Below are 23,352 nucleotides of genomic sequence, written 5' to 3' on the forward strand. Positions count from 1 at the left end.
TCCCACCGAGCACCCACCAGCAAAAACATAAATTGGCACCTATGCCCCAAAGTGGTTAAAGAACTCTGGATTAGCTGAGGCACATTAACTCTGTAAGGAGTATAGAAACATGACTACATTTACTAACAGCCAAACTGAAATCTAATGCCTCAGGAGTAACATATCATTCATACGCCAAAGAAAGAGATTTCATGCTGCTTTAGGTACCTGTACTGTTAACATCAGACTATTATTAAATACTGGGCTTAGGGGAAGATGTACTATGCAGTGATAAAAGTGGAGAAGTGAGCCAGTGGAGAAGTTGCCCATGGCAACCAATCAGCATTGATGTAACATTTATAATTTGAATACTGTAAAAGTATACAGAGCAGCTGATTGGTTGCCATGGGCAACTTCTCCACTGGCTCACTTCTCCACTTTTATCACTGCATAGTACATGTCCCCCTTAGTCATAGAACATAACCATAAAGTGTATCACCTAATACTGGTTTGATTAAAGGATTCTTGCAGAAGAGGACCTTTTCCACAATTGATCCAGAGAATTAAACTAATGTTACCAGTCTCTCTGCAAAGACAAACATTCTCTAATGGGAAAGAAGTGTCTATGCATTTAAAGAACTGAAATCCCTGAAATAGGGACCAGAAAAGTGCACCAACGATAGCCTGTCCTATTTTTAGAAAAGAGGAGAACTCTTAAGGTGGGTACACACTGATAGATATATCTGCAGATCAATTGATCGGCAGATATATCTATGGACGGATCGGGCAGTGAGCTGAGCATACACACTGCCCGATCCGTCGGGGACTGATGTCATGAACTGGGCAGGCGTGAACACACGCCCGCCCAGTTCAGCTGTCAATCACCACTGGCTGCCGCAGCATGTGTACGGGCGGCCGGCTGGTCACCTGTACACACACAGCAATGCGCCAATATATCGGTAGATATATTGGCTGTCGGCTGTGCTGTGGGTTCGATGAGATATGTTTGTGAACAACGGAGTACACAGACATATCGCCTGTAAACACTGACCGACGGACCCGCGATATATCGGCCAATGTGTACCCACCTTTAGACCCATAAAACGGTTAGCCATTAAGTGAATATTTCTTTACGTAAAGTTATATAATTAATACCATAATAATACATTGTATAAGGAACAGTGGCTGTGTGTTGTTATAAATGAAAGTAGGCAAATGTTAAATGGTGAATATGTATTTCTGTTGATGTTTATGCACAAGCTACTCCCTGAGTATATATACAGTGGGGATTGAAAGTTTGGGCACCCCAGGCAAAAATTTATTTTTATGTGGAAAAAGAAGCAAAGGAAAGATGGAAAAATCTCCAAAAGGCATCAAATTACAGATTAGACATTCTTATAACATGTCAAAAAAAAAGTTTGATTTTATTTCCATCATTTACACTTTCAAAAGAACAGAATACAAAAAATGACGTCTGCAAAAGTTTGGGCACCCTGCAGAGTTATCCAGGGATGCCCATTGTTGTTGTCCGTCGTCCGTCGTGCGTGCGCACTGCGGTGCATGCGCAGTTAGTACCTGATCGCCCGCTGTATGAAAACGCACAGCAGCAATCAGATCTGAATGACCCCCCCACATTTTTTGTGTCCTGTCTTCCTATACTGTGCAGAATATGCTTATATGCACTACAAATCATTGCTTAGTCATAGCTGCTCATTAGGGCAGTGTAATTGTTAGACCAGGCCTGGCCAACCTGTGGCTCTCCAGCTGTTGTAAAACTACACGTCCCATCATGCTTTTCCACAGTTTTGCTATTGGGAAGTGCTAAAACTGTGGCAGGGCATGCTGGTATGTGTAGTTACACAACATCTGGAGAGACTCAGGTTGGCCAGGCCTGGGTTAGACAAAGATTACTCTTGGGAGGTACTAGTATAATCTCTATCTGACATATGACTTGTGGCTTCATCTACGAGTAGCATTTTAGTGCCCAGAATCGCTATGAAAGGCTGTCAGTATACTGCATGTGCTTGAGTTTTCATCAATAGACCAATATACTTTACCAAACACATTACTTGTGCACCCCACCTGTTTAAGGTATTAACATACACTATTAGAAAACTTTTTAACAATTTTCTGCATTTTTATTGTATAATCTGTTGCTCAGTGACAACATTCCCAAGAGAGATTACATAAACAAATTATCCTCAGTTCAAGCGCATATATTTTTTTGTAATATTTTTTTATTTAGTCCTAAAGGATTAAATAGCCATGTGTGTATAAATGAAAATAAAACTGTAATTCAATCACTTCTATGACTCTAGAGCAGGGGTGGCCAGACTTTTGGAGTCGGCGATCTACTTTGAAAGCTGAAAAGCTTTTGTGATCTACCTAGGTGTAATAATAGCGCGCACTGCAGGTGCGCGCCCAAAAAATGGGCGTGGCATAACAAAAAATGGGCGTAGCATAACTTAAAAAGTGGGCGTGGTATAACTAAAAAAGGGACGTAGCCGTGTAATGACTGTCTCGCACGAAATAACACATTGGCCCCCACAGGTAAAAACCTCAAACACATATGCCCCCACAGTGCCAGATACACATGCCCCCACAGTGCCAGATATGCCCCCACAGTGCCAGATATGCCCCCACAGTGCCAGATACAGATATAACTCCACAGTGCCAGAATTAACCCCACAGTGCCAGATATAACCCCACAATGCCAGATATGCCCCCACAGTGCCAGATATGCTACCACAGTGCCAGATACAGATATAACCCCACAGTGCCAGATATAACCCCACAGTGCCAGATACAGATATGCCCCACAGTGCCAGATATAACCCCACAGTGCCAGATATAACCCCACAGTGCCAGATATAACCCCACAGTGCCAGATACAGATATGCCCCCACAGTGCCATTTGCCCACAGTGCTAGATTTGCCCCCACAGTGTCAGATACAGATATGCCCCCACAGTGCCATGTGACCACAGTGCCAGATACAGATATGGTCATTATCTGCTTCCATTAGTGCTGAGCCTTCCCCTCCAAGACAATGTACCTTAACTGCCTGGTCTGCTGGATGGCTGGATCGCTGGCTGGCTCCCCACTGGGCTGGCACTGTCAGTGTGCCTGTTCCCGCCTGAGCTGACTGGATCAAACAAGATCCAACAGGCGCAGAGGCTCCTCAGTTCGCGTTCCCAATGATGCATAGCGCGGGTGCGCGGCTGACGTCACGACGTCACCCGCGCACATGCGCAATGCATCATTGGGAACGGGACTCACAGAGGTGGCATCTGGAATGCAGAAATTGGTCGCGATCTACCGGCGGGAGCTCCGCGAGCTACCGGTAGATCGCGATCGACCTTTTGGCCACCTCTGCTCTAGAGCCATAGTTACATTCAGAATTATAAATCCAATTAACTTTGAATAAACGACAAAAAAGACAAAATATTTTTAAACTTTTTTAAATTGTTCTATACTTTTAACTCAATAAGTTTCTATTGAAAAACAAAGAACATTACAAGTTATGTACACTCACATGGATAGGTGGTAGCTTTTACAGAAGATTCATGAACTAAAAAGAAAAAGACAAAATGCAGGAGAACAAGGAGGAGGAGAGGAAGGAGGAAGGAAACCAGAAGCAAAAATCACCAAAATACAAATGTAGGGGTAAATTTACTAATGCTTCTAAAATTGAAGTGCTGATATTGCCCATAGCAGATTCTGATTGGTTGCTATGGGCAACATCACCACTTTTCAATTTTAGAAGCTTTAGTAAATATACCATGTAGATGGAGGCATTGCAAGGCATCACAATGCATGTTACTCCTTAAAACATGGGCCAGCACAACCAACAGCCGTATCTAAAGAACGAGCACATATCCAGTCCAAGCCACCCTAGTGAGACAGAGGTCAATTGGGAGTGGAATGATGGGAGATATACTTTTAGGGACAGAACATGAAGCTGGATGTGGAATGATTGCACTTATCTATTTAACAAAAACAGCTATTACAATTCCAAGAATAAAGGACAAAAATGGACTACTGCGCAGAGCAAATGTTCCGCTGCTGCACGAAAATGACGTTTTCATGTCCACGTTTTCCAATTTTGAAGACTGGGTGTCGAGTGAGCAGATGCTTTTAGTGGCACATCCCCGAATCGCCACAGATTGTTTTGCAGGAGCTATGAAGAACAAACATTATAAGTATCAGTGAAGAATTCTTGTAACTTTTTTTAAAGAGAAATAGTATATACTGTAGTAACCACTTTTACAGTACATAGGGAGATTTTCTCAGTACATAGTGAGAGGTGGTGACCTTTGCCTATGAGATCAGGGAGGTGCAGCTTCCATTCAGCAGGAGACACCAGAATAAACCTCTCTATGGCTAAAATAGAATCTAAGGGGGTCATTCCAAGTTGATCGCAAGCTGCCGATTTTCGCAGCACAGCGATCAGGTGAAAAGTCTGCATTTCTGCGAATGCGTATGGGCCGCAATGCGCACGCGTGTCGTACGGGTACAAAGCCCGTTGTGGTTGTGCACAGGTTCTAGCAAAGTTTTCAGTCGCACTGGGGGCCGCAAGAGGATTGACAGGAAGGGGGCGTTTCTGGTTGTCATCTGACCGTTTTCAGCGAGTGTTTGCAAAAAAGCAGGCGTGGCTGAAAAAACGCAGGCATGGCTGGGCATTCGCTGGGCGGGTGTATGATGTCAAATCCGGATATGAATAGGCTGAAGTGATCGCAAGCGCTGAGTAGGTTCAGAGCTACTGAGAAACTGCACAAACTGTTTTTGCAGAGCTCGGCTGCACAAGCGTTCGCACTTCTGCTAAGCTAAAATACACTCCCCAGTGTGCGGCAGCCTAGCAATTGCACGGGTGCTAAAACTAGCTAGCGAGCGATCAACTCGGAATGACCCCCTAAATTAGTAGGAGTGATGTGCATAGGAGGCTGCCTTGCGAGCAGGGTCTTCCTCCCTCTATGTCTGTCTGTTTTTGCCCAGTTTCGTTCTATTACTGTTGTAAAGCGCAACAGAATATACTGCGCTATATAAGAAACTGTTAATACAGTAAATAAATAATAAATGTCGAGTCACAATATTTACAGTTATGATGTCATCTCCACCATACTGATATTAGGGTTAGGCTACAGAAGTGGAGGGTTAAGGTTAGTCTGTGGGAGAATTAGGCTATGTACACATTAAGACTACATCACAAACTATGCAATGTCGTCCGCAACGGGACCCGACACCGGCAAGTGCATACACACATTACAAGTGCATACACACATTAGCCGATGTCCGGTGCATTCGGCAGTAAGCATCATTGCACGTCGGACCTGCATGTGGGTCCGACATGTGATGCAGCGTACAACCCGCGGGAGCACGCATCGTACAGTATATCGAGCATACACACTATACCATATTGCGATATTACATAATGTGTACGCACCCTTAGGGTTAGGCTGTGGGAGGGGAATATTAGCGTATGGCTGTGGGAGCTGTAGCGTAGGGTTAGGCTGAGGGAGCAGAGGGATAGGCTAAGGAGCAGATCTGGGGAGGCGTGTCCCCCTTAGCAGCTGACCCAGGACAATAAAACTTAACCCTGTGGAGCCCGGTGCTGGTTCTAAAAATATGGGGGACCCCTACTCATTTTGTTCCCCATATTTTTATCATGCATGAATCTCACTGGTCTGTGCAGGCTTCGGACAAACTCGCACCTTGCAATGAAACTCGCATTACAAGGTGCGAATTTACCCGCAAAAAAACTTGCTAGGACTCGCATTTGTTATAGACTTGAGCTCTTCAACTCGCAGGTTATTACATAGTGACAGTTGCAGCACAAACTCGCATCACACTCACACTAAAACTCGCACCCTATTACATTCTGCCTAATGTGTTCAACTCTACATTACCCCCATAGTGAGAAAGCTTGTGGACAAATGGGACAGTGATCCTGGTGCTTTGCACTAAAACCAAACAGATGCATAGCTTTATGCATGGCGGTGTGCTACATCCTAGTTTACCACTTGTCAAATCCTCCTTATAATAACCCATTCTTAAAAATGGACTTATTACATCATTTAGTATACTGTACGGTAGGAAAGCAGTGATTCATTATTTGCAAAAGAGGAAGGAGGTAGAGGGGGTCTGCATTCCGAGTTGATCGCTCGCTAGCTGTTTTTAGCAGCCACGCAAACGCTATGCCGCCTCCCACTGGGAGTGTATTTTAGCTTAGCAGAAGTGCGAACGAAAGGATCGCAGAGCGGCTACAAAATTATTTTGTGCAGTTGCAGAGTAGCTCCAGACCTACTCAGCGCTTGCCATGACTTCAGACTGTTCAGTTCCTGTTTTGACGTCACAAACACACCCTGCGTTCGCCCAGCCACGCCTGATTTTTCCTGGCACGCCTGCGTTTTTTTTAACACTCCTTGAAAACGGTCAGTTGACAAACAGAAACGCCCACTTCATGTCAAACACTCTGCACCCAGCACTGCGACTGAAAAGCTTCGCTAGACCTTGTGTGAAACTACATCGGCCGTTGTGAAAGTACGTTGCGCGTGCAGATTGCGCCGCATGCGCAGAAGTGCCATTTTTTGCATCATCACTGCGCAGCGAACATTTTCAGCTAGCGATCAACTCGGAATGACCCCCAGAGTAGGTTTGAATTAGGTCAGGGCTGAATTAAGGGTCTCATAGGCCTGAGGGTGAAAATTATAAAGAGCCTTCTGTGAGTAGCGGAAACAGTGTGGCCAGTGCTGTGCGAGTATGGCCATCTCTGTGTGGGTGTGTCCAATGTTGTGTGGGTGTGGCCATCACTATGTGGGTGTGGCAAGTTGTGTGTGGGTGATTCTAGTGCCCTGTGGGTGTATCCATCCCCTACATTATAAGCCCCAATTGCTCCCTAAATATTTAAAAGTAGAAACATTGCATCACTTTGAAAGGAAATTAGAATGATAACTTTAGCACTTCATGCTGTCATGATGGGCCTATTTTTATGTGTGGCCTGGAACTGTAGTCCTCATAGTTAATCTGGCCCGGAATAAGGGGGAGGCAGTAATTTATACAGCGACAGAAGTGACTACACAAAAACATTACAGGAACTTGAAGCAAAGGAGCGGAGTATCTCAGGCTAGTAATTATTTCTGGGTTACTCAAAGTTCCACTTCTGAGATCTTGGCAGATTTGGAAACTGACTACATAATGACAATTCCTCCCATTCATCATTTATATCACGCAGAAAACAACATAATAATATTACAATTACCGTTAAAATTGGTACGTTGGAGAAAACACATATCTTCACTTCCTTCACATTGCATGGTGTCCCCAGTGTAACACCAATCAGATGTAGCCGACGTGCAAGAAGAACAGGTGACTCCGTTTTGCCGAGAGTTATCGCCGGGTACTGTAAGATATTAGTTGCACAACATTAAATGCACGAGGCAACAAGTCATCACACCTCTTGGTGACTCCTATTATCATTTTAGTTTTACAATAGGATGCACATTACTCTTCATATTACTCAGGCTGGAACATGAAATACAGCTGGTGGGGCAGATTTTGCTTGTGTAGAATGTGTGACTTTATGCTAATACCACAGAAGCCATTCCTTGGTGTACAGCTGTATGTGCGAGGACAGGGAACACCAACACATTTCCAAGCGGTGTTGTAGCCATTAAGTCCACCCCATATATTTGACATGGAAAATGTAGACAGAATAAAAGGTTGACAGGGTGAAAAGGTCAACATGGAATTTTGAAAATGGTTGACACACAATAATTAATACAAGTTTTTTGTGATTTTTTGGGGTGTTATTTTATATCTTTCACGATATGAGACCCCAATTAATGGAAATATGTACAAGCATGGGCTCGCTCCGCTCTCCACCTTTGGGAAAGGAGGCTCGCTCCGCTGCTGCTACGCTCAGCACATGTTACTATTCCCAATCGTACTCCACGTGGATAGTAAATCAAGCCAAAGTTGAAAAAAACATGTAAAAAGCCCCAAAACATGTGTCAACCAGGTGCGTCCACCATTGGCGTGTCAACTTTTTGAACCTGTCGACTTTAAGCATGTTCTACCTTTTACCTGTCAACCTAATGCATGTCGATCATATGGTGTTGACCTATTGACTGTTGACCTTAGTACTGTCGATCTATACATTGGAACCCATCTCCAAGGCCCTTTGGAGACCACGGTGGTCATTCCGAGTTGTTCGCTCGCAAGGCGATTTTAGCAGAGTTACACACGCTAAGCCGCCGCCTACTGGGAGTGAATCTTAGCTTCTTAAAATTGCGAACGATGTATTCGCAATATTGCGATTACACACCTCTTAGCAGTTTCTGAGTAGCTCCAGACTTACTCGGCATCTGCGATCAGTTCAGTGCTTGTCGTTCCTGGTTTGACGTCACAAACACACCCAGCGTTCGCCCAGACACTCCTCCGTTTCTCCAGCCACTCCCCCGTTTCTCCGGCCACTCCCGCGTTTTTTCCGGAAACGGTAGCGTTTTCATCCACACGCCCATAAAACGCCGTGTTTCCGCCCAGTAACACCCATTTCCTGTCAATCACACTACGATCGCCGGAGCGAAGAAAAAGCCGTGAGTAAAAATACTATCTTCATAGCAAAATTACTTGGCGCAGTCGCAGTGCGAACATTGCGCATGCGTACTAAGCAGAAAAACGCTGCGATGCGAAGAAATTTACTGAGCGAACGACTCGGAATGACCCCCCACGTGTCTCAATCACTTCTGCACCTCTGTGTGTACACACCGTGGGACACTTACACTGTGCGACTCTTTAGAGCAGGGGTGGGAAACCTCAGGCCCACGGGCCCTATAGGGCCCGCAGAAGCCCTAGATCCGGCCCAGCCAGGCTCACCTAACCGAGGGAGATGCCGAGCGCCCGCTGAGATTTTGTTACCAGTGGGTGCCCAACTTCTTCCCCTCAGCAGCCGGAGGCAGGAGCTCAATCCTGAGCTCCAGCTTCCGGCTCTGGCAGTGTGCATGTGCGGTGCTAATGGATAGATGTCAGGACGTCTCTACCATAGTGCTGAGGAGCGGACGGCCATGTGGAGGGCAACAGTCCGGAAGCAGGAGCTTGGCTGGTGAGTAATGTTTTTTTTTTCTTTTATTGTGTGTATAAGCAACGCTACTAGGGGGCATTTTTAATGGGGCATAACAACGGCCTGTGGGCATATCTAATAGGGCATAACAAGTGAATTGGGGCATATCTAATAGGGCATAACAAGTGACTGGGGCATATCTACTGACTGGGAGCATAACTACTGACTTGGGGCATCACTACCGAGGGCTTATCTACTAGGGTATAACTACTGACTGGGGGTATATCTACTGGGGGCAGGCTCATTTTTAAGTTGATAATTTTTGTATGGCCCCCGAAGGATTTTATAAATATCCAAATGGCCCTTGGTAGAAAAAAGTTTCCCTACCCCTGCTTTAGAGACTTAGACCCATGTACCAGCCCCGTTACAGGGTGGCAGTGTGCTCTGTTCTGCCCCTGCCCCCTGAGTGCATGCCAACATGAAGTTGAGCCCCAGTGAGTGGGTCATGACCCTTACACATTACGGGAGCTGGAAGATGCAGCAGAGCTGTAGTGGAGAGTAGGAGGTGAACATGAATCTGCCCCCAGGGCATCCTAGCAGCACTGCCCTCCTTGCAGCCCTGCTGCGTGTGCAGGTGAAAAACATTGGCCATACGCCTGCAGCTCTGGATCTGGGGATCTCATATCCACGTGTTTTACTTCCATTAACAATTACACATCCCTCACTGACCACATTCACAAATGACCTTCCTTCTCGACATCCACTGTATACGGTTATGATAATTTGTTTAAAAAACAAAAACAAATATGCATTCAAAAACATACTACATACTGTATATAATTCAGGGCTAGACCAGAGGAATGTAATTGAACACTTACATCTAGGTGCTGGTGGGGTACAGTTATCAGTGTAACAGCAGGAAATGCCCATCTTCATTTTGCCAGTGGGGGTGCTAATGCTGCCAGTTGTGCCACACAGATCATTAGGTACACACGTTATCTCAAATATGTCAGTGACTGTGATCCCACCTATTCAAAGAGAACGATAAAAAAAGTAGAAAAAATATATGATTTAAGCAGTACTAAAGTGATAACTTTCCCACCTTCAGCATAAAAATTACTAATTTCCTGCCTTCCCAATAATAGCCCTTCGGTGGGGTTCATCCACTAGAACCCACATCACTATCTCTATTTAGCACGGCCTCAGTACTTACTGTACATATAGCTGGGACATCTACACATTGCGGGTTGCTGTTCATTGGTCTCCGTAGCCGTCTATTAAAACTTACAATGAAACTAACATCTTCTAATTACCTCATTACCATTTCCTCTGATCAGTTATTCTGTAAATTCCAACTATTACTATTGGGTAAGGTAAGGGTTACCGGCAGTCAGAGACGGCCCTAAGCAATATGATGCCCTAGGCAAGATTTTGGCTGGTGCCTCCTAACACCTCCGCTACTTCCACCTCTGACCCTGCACCACTTTCCCAGAACCATCATCTTTTACCCATAGCAGTCCTCATTTTGGTGCTCCTACCCCCTATATTTTCAATAGGAACAGTTCGCATATACTGCATACAGCCCAAAAAGGGGCGTGTTCTTGCTGGGAATGGGCATGGCCACACAATAGTAAGCCCAATTCAAACTACACCACACAGTAGTGCAACTTTATTTAAATTTTATTATGCGACAGTGTCCATAATTCATATTACATCACACAGTAGTACTACTTTACCTTATATACATTACTCCTCACAGTAGTGTCCCTTATTCACATTACATCACACAGTAGTACTACTTTACCTTATATACATTACTCCTCACAGTAGTGCCCCTTATTCACATTACATCACACAGTAGTACCACTTTACCTTATATACATTAATCCTCACAGTAGTATCCCATATTCACATTACATCACACAGTAGTACTACTTTACCTTATATACATTACTCCTCACAGTAGTGTCCCTTCTTCACATTACATCACACAGTAGTACTACTTTACCTTATATACATTACTCCTCACAGTAGTGCCCCTTATTCACATTACATCACACCACACAGTAGTACTACTTTACCTTATATACATTACTCCTCACAGTAGTGCCCCTTATTCACATTACATCACACAGTAGTACCACTTTACCTTATATACATTACTCCTCACAGTAGTGCCCCTTATTCACATTACATCACACAGTAGTACTACTTTACCTTATATACATTACTCCTCACAGTAGTGTCCCTTATTCACATTACATCACACAGTAGTACCACTTTACCTTATATACATTACTCCTAAAAGTAGTGCCCCTTATTCACATTACATCACACAGTAGTACTACTTTACCTTATATACATTACTCTTCACAGTAGTGCCCCTTATTCACATTACATCACACAGTAGTACTACTTTACCTTATATACATTACTTCTCACAGTTGTGTCCCTTATTCACATTACATCACACAGTAGTACCACTTTACCTTATATACATTACTCCTAAAAGTAGTGCCCCTTATTCACATTACATCACACAGTAGTACTACTTTACCTTATATACATTACTCCTCACAGTAGTGCCCCTTATTCACATTACATCACACAGTAGTACCACTTTACCTTATATATGGTTACTCCTCACAGTAGTGCCCCTTATTCACATTACATCACACAGTAGTACTACTTTACCTTATATACATTACTCATCACAGTAGTGTCCCTTATTCACATTACATCACACAGTAGTACTACTTTACCTTATATATATTACTCCTCACAGTAGTGTCCCTTATTCACACTACATAACACAGTAGTACCACTTTACCTTATATATGTTACTCCTCACAGTAGTGTCCCTTATTCACATTACAGCACACAGTAGTACTATTTTGCCTTATATATTTTACTCCTCACAGTAGTGCCCCTTATTCACACTACATAACACAGTAGTACTACTTTACCTTATATATATTACTCCTCACAGTAGTGTCCCTTATTCACATTACATCACATAGTAGTACCACTTTGCCTTATATATGTTACTCCTCACAGTAAAGCCCCTTTTTCTTGTTACATCACACAGTAGTACCACTTTGCCTTATATATGTTACTCCTCACAGTAGTGCCCCTTATTCACACTACATCACACAGTAGTACCACTTTACCTTATATATATTCCTCCTCACAGTAGTGTCCCTTATTCACATTACAGCACACAGTAGTACCACTTTACCTTATATATATTTCTCCTCACAGTAGTGCCCCTCATTCACATTACATAACACAGTAGTACTACTTTACCTTATATACATTACTCCTCACAGTAGTGTCCCTTATTCACATTACATCACACAATAGTACTACTTTACCTTATATATATTACTCCTCACAGTAGTGTCCCTTATTCACATTACAGCACACAGTAGTACTACTTTATCTTATATATGTTACTCCTCACAGTTGTGTCCCTTATTCACATTACATCACACAGTAGTACTACTTTACCTTATATATATTACTCCTCACAGTAGTGTCCCTTATTCACACTACATAACACAGTAGTACCACTTTACCTTATATATGGTTACTCCTCACAGTAGTGCCCCTTATTCACATTACATCACACAGTAGTACTACTTTACCTTATATACATTACTCCTCACAGTAGTGCCCCTTATTCACATTACATCACACAGTAGTACTACTTTACCTTATATACATTACTCCTCACAATAGTGCCCCTTATTCACATTACATCACACAGTAGTACTACTTTACCTTATATACATTACTCCTCACAGTAGTGTCCCTTCTTCACATTACATCACACAGTAGTACCACTTTACCTTATATATGTTACTCCTCACAGTAGTGCCCCTTATTCACATTACATCACACAGTAGTACCACTTTACCTTATATATGTTACTCCTCACAGTAGTGTCCCTTATTCACATTACATCACACAGTAGTACCACTTTACCCTATATATGTTACTCCTCACAGTAGTGTCCCTTATTCACATTACAGCACACAGTAGTACTACTTTGTCTTATATATGTTACTCCTCACAGTAGTGTTCCTTATTCACACAACATAACACAGTAGTACTACTTTACCTTATATATATTACTCCTCACAGTAGTGTCCATTATTCACATTACATCACACAGTAGTACCACTTTGCCTTATATATGTTACTCCTCACAGTACAGCCCCTTATTCTTGTTACATCACACAGTAGTACCACTTTGCCTTATATATGTTACTCCTCACAGTAGTGCCCCTTATACATACTACATCACACAGTAGTACCACTTTACCTTATATATATTACTCCTCACAGTAGTGTCCCTTATTCACATTACAGCACACAGTAGTACCACTTTACCTTATATATATTACTCCTCACAGTAGTGCCCCTCATTCACATTACATCACACAGTAGTACTACTTTACCTTATATACATTACTCCTCACAGTAGTGCCCCTTATTCACACTACATCACACAGTAGTACCACTTTACCTTATATATGTTACTCCTCACAGTAGTGCCCCTTATTCACATTACAGCACACAGTAGTACTACTTTACCTTATATATGTTACTTCTCACAGTAGTGCCCCTGATTCACACTACATCACACAGTAGTACTACTTTACCTTATATACATTACTCCTCACAGTAGTGCCCTTATTCACACTACATCACACAGTAGTACTACTTTACCTTATATATGTTACTCCTCACAGTAGTGCCCCTTATTCACATTACATCACACAGTAGTACTACTTTACCTTATATATATTACTCCTCACAGTAGTGCCCCTCATTCACATAACATCACACAGTAGTACCACTTTACCTTATATATGTTACTCCACACAGTAGTGCCCCTCATTCACATTACATCACACAGTAGTACTACTTTACCTTATATATGTTACTCCTCACAGTAGTGCCCCTTATTCACATTACATCACACAGTAGTACCACTTTGCCTTATATATGTTACTCCTCACAGTAAAGCCCCTTATTCTTGTTACATCACACAGTAGTACCACTTTACCTTATATATGTTACTCCGCACAGTAGTGCCCCTCATTCACATTACATCACACAGTAGTACCACTTTACCTTATATACATTACTCCTCACAGTAGTGCTCCTTATTCACATTACATCACACAGTAGTACTACTTTACCTAATATATTTTACTCCTCACAGTAGTGCCCCTTATTCACATTACATCACACTGAATTGCTCCTTTTTCACATTAGAATACACAGTAGTGCCCTTTCTATACGTTACGCCACACTGTTGAGCACCTTATACACATAATGCCACACATTAGTAATGCATTTATATCAGTGGTTCCCAAACTTTTTGGAATCACGGCGCCATAGAGTATCAGAATAGTTTTCACGGCACCCCTGGGCCAAAAGTATCTCATTGAGAAATTCTGAAAAAAAAATTAAATTAAGTAAATTATGTTTATATGTCATCCTTAATGTTAGGCGCCAGGGTCCGCATGTCCGCGCGGCTCGGCGCCTCACAACTAGGGACGCCGTGCGCGTTCAGCCGCCGGCTCCCTAGCAATGCTAGACGCCGGCCGCGCTGAGCCGCACAGACCCTAGCAACGGGGACGCCACGGGCGGACCGCGTTCCCCGTTGCAGGGCATAATTAACAAGCACACACACTTGTCCTCTGGCCGTGCAGCAAGGCAGCTGCACGGCATTTATTCCCAATCAGGCTCTAAGCAGCTGATTGGAGGACTCCCTGCTAAATACCTTCCCACTGCTTCTCACTGACGCCGGTAATAGCTTCCTGCATGCTACTTTGGTTTGCTGAGAGTCTGTTCCAGTCCTGCTGTATCCGGTCATTCCTGTCCTCAGAAGTCCTGTATTCGGGAGTTGTCATCTCATCCCAGGAAGTCGTTTGGTCCCCAGTAGTCCTGACTGATCACCTTTGAATATCGAGTGGTGTTTCGTGAGTTGCGGCTCTGCCGTGTGTTGCGGCTCAGCCGCTTTATCTTTATATACTCTGTTTTTGGAGCATTTGCGGAGGGTTCTGCTTCCACAAGTCCTCTCTGGAACTCGGCGGTGCCAGGTAAGAGAAGTGGACAAGTGGATATTTTGGTTGTCCTTTTCCCTGGTGGTGTTTCCGCACATATTCTAGTTTTAAGTTAGCTTGTAGCCCCTGGCCTGGTTGTTTAGTCAGAGGGCCCCTTGTTATCACCCTGTCTCGGATTTCCCTTTGTCTCTCGTTAAGACCTGGGGGGGCATCGGAGTTGGGCAGACATAATCCGCCCTTCAAACGCGGCTGCTATGGGCTCAAGCAACCATAGTCTCGCAGGGGATTTCTGACAGCACGGGTGAGACAACGGAGTTAGGGCGCAGTGGCTATTTTCCATTCCCGCTCCCTTCCCCAGCATTTTGTTCCAGTGCTCCGGTCCTCACAATAAGATCTCCTCAGACCAGAGTGCTGGAATCATAACATTATTACCGGCCATACCAAAAAACTAAAATTAAACAGGGCTTTAATTTTTTCCTCTCATTCAGTTTTTGTTAAAATTTTTTGGCCTCATGAATCCGACAGGTTTAGGGCCAAACCCTGGCCAGCTCTTAGTCAATCAGATTCAAGAACTTACTCAGATGGTTCAGGATCTTTCTCTTCGGGTGAGGTCGCAGGAAGATCTTTTGCGAGCCTCCCCAAAGGTAGTCCCTGAACCAAAGATGCATTTGCCTGACCGTTTTTCTGGCGATAGAAAATCATTTTTTAATTTTAAAGAATCATGTAAACTTTATTTCCGTTTAAGACCTACTTCCTCTGGTACTGAATCTCAGCGGGTTGGGATTATTATTTCTTTACTCCAGGGGGATCCTCAGACCTGGGCATTCGCTTTAAGGGCAGAAGATCCTGCGTTGTTGTCAGTAGACGCTTTCTTTAAGTCTTTAGGGCTTTTGTATGATGACCCAGATAGAGAGGCGTCCACTGAAAGTCAGCTGCACGCTCTCAAACAAGGAAGAAATCCTGCAGAGGTTTATTGTACTGAATTTCGCCGTTGGTCGAACCACTGTGGCTGGAATGACCCAGCCCTGCGCAGTCAGTTTCGCCTCGGCTTATCAGAGTCTATTAAAGACAGTCTCCTCCAGTACCCCGCTCCTGAGACTCTCGATAAACTCATGGAGCTTTCTATTAAGATTGAGCGTCGTCTCAGAGAGCGGAGGGCTGAAAGAGGAACACCTGTAAGGTCAAGTCCTTGTCTTTATTCCATTCCAGAAGACGTAGAGGAGCCCATGCAGATGTGTCTCTCCCGGCTGTCTCCTGAGGAAAGGGCCAGAAGGCAAAATTCCGGTCTTTGTTTGTACTGTGGTGGTAAGGGACATTTTGCTCATAACTGTCCGAACAAGTCGGGAAACGCTTTGACCAGGTGAATTGTGAGGGGGTTCACCTAGGTCTGCAGCTTATCTCCTCGAATAACTCTCTTTTAGTCCCAGTTAAGGTTTCCTTTGGCAGCCTCAGGTCTTTGGTGTCGGCTTTTGTTGACAGTGGAGCTGCAGGAAACTTTATGGATTTAACTTGGGCTAAGGCCTTAGGCATTCCTCAGTTACCATTGGGTAGGTGTGTCACCATGCATGGCTTAGATGGGAGTCCGCTTTCCAATGGGGTTATTACTCACCGTACACCTCCCGTAGTACTTACAGTAGGAGCTTTACATTCCGAAAATATCGAGTTCTATCTAACACATTGCCCAGCAGTTCCAGTTGTTCTGGGTCACCCTTGGCTGGCCTTTCATAATCCCACCATTGATTGGCTGTCCGGGGAGATTTCACAATGGGGTACTTTTTGTGCTAAGGAATGTATTTCATTTCCAGTCAGAGTAGCAGCTATCATTCCAGAACTCATTCCTGTGGAATACCAGGAGTTTGCCGATGTATTCTCCAAAGGTAATGCGGACATTCTGCCTCCCCATCAGCCTTATGATTGTGCTATTGAGCTAATTTCTGGTGCCGCATTGCCAAAGGGGAGATTATATGCATTGTCCGGGCCAGAAACTTCGCCTATGAATGACTATGTTCAGGAGAGCTTACAGAAAGGTTTTATTAGACCATCAAAATCCCCTTTAAGTGCTGGTTTTTTCTTTGTGGAGAAAAAGGATGGCTCGCTTAGACCATGCATAGATTTTAGAGCCCTGAATAAGATCTCAGTCAAAAACACCTATCCTTTGCCGTTGATTTCTGTACTCTTTGATCAGTTACGTTCTGCTGTGATTTTTTTCTAAAATTGACCTGAGAGGAGCTTACAACCTTGTCCGAATTAAATCTGGAGATGAGTGGAAGACGGCTTTCAGTACTCAGTCGGGTCACTACGAATACCTGGTGATGCCGTTCGGCCTGTCTAATGCTCCAGCAGTTTTGCAAGACCTCATTAACGATGTGCTCCGTGACTTCCTAGGGAAATTCGTGGTCGTTTATTTAGACGACATCTTGATTTTTTCTGAATCGATGGAACAACATATCACCCAGGTGCGTCTGGTTCTTCAAAAGTTACGTGAGAATCATTTATATGCCAAGCTGGAGAAGTGTGAATTTCACGTCACGAAAGTATCTTTTTTAGGGTACATAATTTCCCCTCAGGGATTTTCCATGGAACCTAAGAAGCTCCAGGCCATCCTTAATTGGGTGCAACCCACCAATTTAAAAGCAATTCAGCGCTTTTTAGGGTTTGCGAATTATTATAGGAGGTTCATTCATTCTTTTTCTGACCTGGTTGCTCCCATTGTGGCTCTGACAAAGAAAGGAGCGGATCCTACCAACTGGTCGCATGAAGCTGAGTTGTCCTTCCGGGCCCTGAAACAAGCCTTTGTCTCAGCTCCAGTCCTCAGACATCCTAATCCGGAATTGCCCTTTGTTGTGGAGGTTGATGCCTCAGAGGTTGGAGTGGGGGCTGTCCTTTCTCAAAAGGATCCGGAGTCTTTGGAGTTACATCCTTGTGCCTTTATGTCCAGGAAGTTCTCCTCCGCTGAATCCAATTATGACGTTGGTAATCGGGAGTTACTGGCGGTAAAGTGGGCATTTGAGGAGTGGAGGCATTAGCTGGAAGGAGCAAAGAATACTATTTCGGTATTGACTGACCATAAGAACCTGCAATACATTGAATCAGCTAAACGGCTTAATGCTCGGCAGGCACGTTGGGCATTATTTTTTACTCGTTTCAAATTTATAATCACTTTCAGGCCTGGTTCCAAGAATACTAAAGCTGATGCCCTGTCACATAGTTTTCTTCCGGTTCACAATAACAATCCTGTTGTTACCCCAATACTTCCATCTTCGGTCATCCGGGCAGGCCTCACACAGGCTTTATTTACCCAGTTAAACCAGCTTCAACACCACGTCCTAGATTTACTCCTGCTGGTCATCTTTACGTTCCTGAATTTTTGAGAGCTACTGTTTTAACTGAATTCCATGACAACAAGGTTTCAGGGCATCCGGGAATCACTAAGACATAGGAGTTAGTCTCTCGCTCAGTATGGTGGCCTAGTATGTCTAAAGACGTTAGGGGATTTGTTTTTTCATGTCAGGTTTGTGCACAGAATAAGGTTCCCCGTTCCTTGCCTATCGGGCAACTTGTGCCCTTAAGTGTCCCTCTCAGGCCATGGTCTCATATTTCCATGGATTTTGTGGTAGACCTTCCCCTTTCAGCCGGATTCTGAGTCATATGGGTGGTAGTGGACCGTTTTAGTAAAATGGCTCATTTTATTGCTCTTCCCCGATTGCCTTCTGCTCAAGGGTTGGCAGTTTTGTTCCTCCGCCATGTGTTTAGGCTTCATGGGTTACCCACTGATATTGTTTCTGATCGGGGTCCACAATTCATCGCACAATTCTGGAGATGTTTTTGTGCTTCATTAAAGATGAAACTGTCATTAACATCCGGTTATCACCCACAATCCAACGGGCAAACAGAACGAGTTAACCAGTCATTAAAACAATATCTGCGCTTGTATTCAGCCAAACTCCAGAATGATTGGTCCGAGTTTCTTCCTTTGCTTACAATAATTCCTGTCATTCCTCCACTAAAGAGTCTCCATTCTTTTCAGTTTTTGGTTTTCACCCCAGAGCTAATTCTTTTTTTCATCATTTCCCAGTCTCCTCGCTGGCATTGACCTCCCATCTTAGAGCAATTTGGAAAAAAGTGCACCTTGCTCTCAGAAAAGCGGCCTTTCGAGAGAAGAAATTTTCTGACAGGCTCCGACGTCCTTGCACTTTTAAGGTGGGAGATAAGGTGTGGTTGTCAACTCGCAACATCAGGCTTCGACAATCCTCGGCTAGACTGGGACCCAAATTTATTGGACCATTTCTTATTATTAAAAGAGTCAACCCAGTTGCCTTTCGGCTATGTTTACCAAGATCTCTCAAGATTGGAAATACGTTTCATTGTTCCCTGTTGAAACAATACGTTTCTTCCAGTAGATTTTCTCGGAGGATCTCTCAGGGTAGATCTCCAGTGGATGTACAGGGACAACAGGAGTTCTTGGTAGAGAAAGTTCTTGATTCCAAATTGTCCCAGGGTCGGCTTTATTTTTTAGTTCACTGGAAAGGCTATGGCCCGGAGGAAAGGTCTTGGGTCCTAGATAAGGATCTTCTTGCCCCTAGGCTCAACAGGGCATTTTTTGGGGAATTTACTCAGAAACCTGGCTTTAGGGGTTCCTTGACCCCTCCTCAAGGGGGGGTACTGTTAGGCGCCGGGGTCCGCATGTCCGCACGGCCCGGCGCCTAGCAACTAGGGACACCGTGCGCGTTCAGCCGCCAGCTCCCTAGCAACGCTAGAAGCCGGGCGCTCTGAGCCGCACGGACCCTAGCAATGGGGACGCCACGGGCGGACCGCGTTCCCCGTTGCAGGGCCTAATTAACAAGCACACACACTTGTCCTCTGGCCGTGCAGCAAGGCAGCTGCACAGCATTTATTCCCAATCAGGCTCTGAGCAGCTGATTGGAGGACTCCCTGCTAAATACCTTCCCAGTGCTTCTCACAGATGCCGGTAATAGCTTCATGCTGCTTTGGTTTGCTGAGAGTCTGTTCCAGTCCAGCTGTATCTGGTCATTCCTGTCCTCAGAAGTCCTGTATTCAGGAGTTGTCATCTCATCCCAGGAAGTCGTTTGGTCCCCAGTAGTCCTGACTGATCACCTTTGAATATCGAGTGGTGTTTCGTGAGTTGCGGCTCTGCCGTGTGTTGCGGCTCAGCCGCTTTATCTTTATAAATTCTGTTTTTGGAGCATTTGCTGAGGGTTCCGCTTCCACAAGTCCTCTCTGGAACTCGGCGGTGCCGGGTAGGAGAAGTGGACAAGTGGATATTTTGGTTTTCCTTTTCCCTGGCGGTTTTTCCGCACATATTCTAGTTTTAAGTTAGCTTGTAGCCCCTGGCCTGGTTGTTTAGTCAGAGGGCCCCTTGTTATCACCCTGTCTCGGATTTCCCTTTGTCTCTCATTAAGACCTGGGGGGGCATCGGAGTTGGGCAGACATAATCCGCCCTTCAAACGCGGCTGCCATGGGCTCAAGCAACCATAGTATCGCAGGGCATTTCTGACAGCATGGGTGAGACAACGGAGTTAGGGCGCCACGGGCTATTTTCCATTCCCGCTCCCTTCCCCAGCATTACGTTCCAGTGCTCCAGTCCTCGCCATAAGATCTCCTCAGACCAGAGTGCTGGAATCATAACACAGGGAGGGTGAGGGCAGGGACACTGAGGGAGAGTTACAGGGAGGGTGAGGGCAGGGACGCTGAGGGAGAGTTACAGGGAGGGTGAGGGCAGGGACGCTGAGGGAGAGTTACATGGAGGGTGAGGGCAGGGGTGCTTGGGGAGAGTTACAGGGAGGGTGAGGGCAGAGGCGCTGTGGGAGAGTTACAGGGAGGGTGCGTGCAGGGACGCTTAGGGGGGAGTTACAGGGAGGGTGAGGGCAGGGACGCTGAGGGAGAGTTACAGGGAGGGTGAGGGCAGGGAGGCTGAGGGGGGACTTACAGGGAGGGTGAGGGCAGTGATGCTGAAGGAGAGTTACAGGGAGGGTGAGGGCAGGGACGCTGAGGGAGAGTTACAGGGAGGGTGAGGGCAGCGACGCTGAGGGAGAGTTACAGGGAGGGTGAGGGCAGGGATGCTGAGGGGGGACTTATAGGTAGGGTGAGGGCAGGGACACTGAGGGGGAGTTGGAGGGAGGGTGAGTGCAGGGACGCTGATGTAGAGTTACAGGGAGGGTGAGGGCAGGGATGCTGAGGGAGAGTTACAGGGAGGGTGAGTGCAGGGACGCTGAGGGGCAGTTACAGGGAGGGTAAGTGCAGGGACGCTGAGGGGCAGTTACAGGGAGGGTGAGGGCAGGGACACTGAGGTAGAGTTACAGGGAGGGTGAGTGCAGGGATGCTGAGGGGTAGTTACAGGGAGGGTGAAGGAAGGGATGCTGAGGGAGAGTTACAGGGAGGGTGAGTGCAGGGACGCTGAGGGGGAGTAGGAAGGAGGGTGAGGGCAGGGACAGCGCTGCGGATGCCTCATAACGAGAGTGATCAAACAGGGGGACGGGGCCAAATGCCAAAATCTTCCCAGTGAGGAGCCTTGGCCAATCCGCGCCTAGGATGTTAGCTGGTCCGTGCCTATTTCCGTCACCTTTGCTCCAGGGCAGTGAGGATTGGGAGCCACATCCGAGAATACAGGCAGCTCCCAAGGCTGTAGTGTGCTGCTGCCGCTGTGCTGTCCCTGCGGTACGGTGCTCTGAATGGCGGCACTGGGTGCTCAACATTTTCCATGGGGGCTTCCGGGCCCGAGCATCCACGGAATCGGCTCCTATGCCCTACACACACCCTGTTCCCCCAGTCCCTACACACACACACACACACACACACACCTTGTTCCCCAAGTCCCCCCCCTACACACACACACAGCTTGTTCCCCAAGTCCCCCACACACACACACACGCACATGCACAGCCTGTCCCCCCCCCCCCCAGTCCCTACACACACACGCACACACACACACACACACACACACACACACACACACAGCCTGTCTCCCCCCCAGTCCCTACACACACACACACACACACACACACACACACACACACACACACACACACACACCTTGTTCCCCAAGTCCCCCCCTACACACACACACAGCTTGTTCCCCAAGTCCCCCCCACACACACACACACACATGCACAGCCTGTCTCCCCCCCAGTCCCTACACACACACACACACACACACACGCACACACACACACACACACACACACACATTCTGAGTGTCCTCTGAAGAAAAGATTACATACAACTAGCAACATTCAATGGCATGCAGTATGACAGTGTAACCATTGGGAACTAATACATCAAACAGGAAGTCTGTATATTGGAGGTCATTCTGAGTCGTTCGCTCGGTAAATTTCATCGCATCGCAGCGATTTTCCGCTTAGTGCGCATGCGCAATGTCTGCACTGCGACTGCGCCAAGTAAATTTGCTATGAAGTTAGGATTTTTACTTACGGCTTTTTCATCGCTCAGGCGATCGTAGTGTGATTGACAGGAAATGGGTGTTACTGGGCGGAAATTGGCCGTTTTATGGGCGTGTGGGAAAAAACGCTACTGTTTCCGGAAAAAACGCAGGAGTGGCCGGAGAAACGGGGGAGTGTCTGGGCGAACGCTGGGTGTGTTTGTAACGTCAAACCAGGAACGACAAGCACTGAACTGATCGCAGATGCCGAGTAAGTCTGAAGCTACTCAGAAACTGCTAAAAAGTTTGTAATCGCAATATTGCGAATACGTCGTTCGCAATTTTAAGATGCTAAGATACACTCCCAGTAGGCGGCGGCTTAGCGTGAGCAACTCTGCTAAAATCGCCTTGCGAGCGAACAACTCGGAATGACCTCCCTTGTACAGGAACTGGCTGATTGTTGTGGTCTCTCTGTCTGTGTTGCGTGCCTGCAAAATAATTAACCTCTTCCGCAAACGGTGCAAAATTCAATACTAATGTAAATATGGATTGCTATATACGGTGAACCGTTAGTTAACCTGGTTAAATAGACTATGGACTAATATAAACTTCACATTAACCATCAAATTATCCATTAAATATGCATTACTTGCAAAGTTAGCACTTTATACAGTAAAGTCCCTCCCTACCTGAACCAAGGTACAGTATATAAGTAAACCGGCTTAAGTCAGTAAGGTAAGAAGTCACCTAGAGCACGTATACACACACACACACACACACACACACACACACACACACACACACACACCCTGTTCCGCCCAGTCAGTACAGACACACAGA

The 23,352-nt window shown here is 45.5% G+C and overlaps 1 long non-coding RNA gene across 1 annotated transcript; it reads right to left on the minus strand.

Annotated features, from left to right (window-relative positions):
• Positions 1-3,349: 3,349 nt before the first annotated feature.
• LOC134966956 (uncharacterized) lies at positions 3,350-21,900 on the minus strand. Its single transcript, XR_010188747.1, has 4 exons — positions 21,697-21,900; positions 9,915-10,064; positions 7,237-7,377; positions 3,350-4,158 (listed from the first exon to the last, which is right to left on the minus strand). It is a non-coding gene; the product is annotated as an uncharacterized LOC134966956 (long non-coding RNA).
• Between the last annotated feature and the right edge of the window lie 1,452 nt (positions 21,901-23,352).

The sequence above is a fragment of the Pseudophryne corroboree genome, chromosome 10, assembly GCF_028390025.1.
Source record: "Pseudophryne corroboree isolate aPseCor3 chromosome 10, aPseCor3.hap2, whole genome shotgun sequence".
NCBI lineage: Eukaryota > Metazoa > Chordata > Amphibia > Anura > Myobatrachidae > Pseudophryne > Pseudophryne corroboree.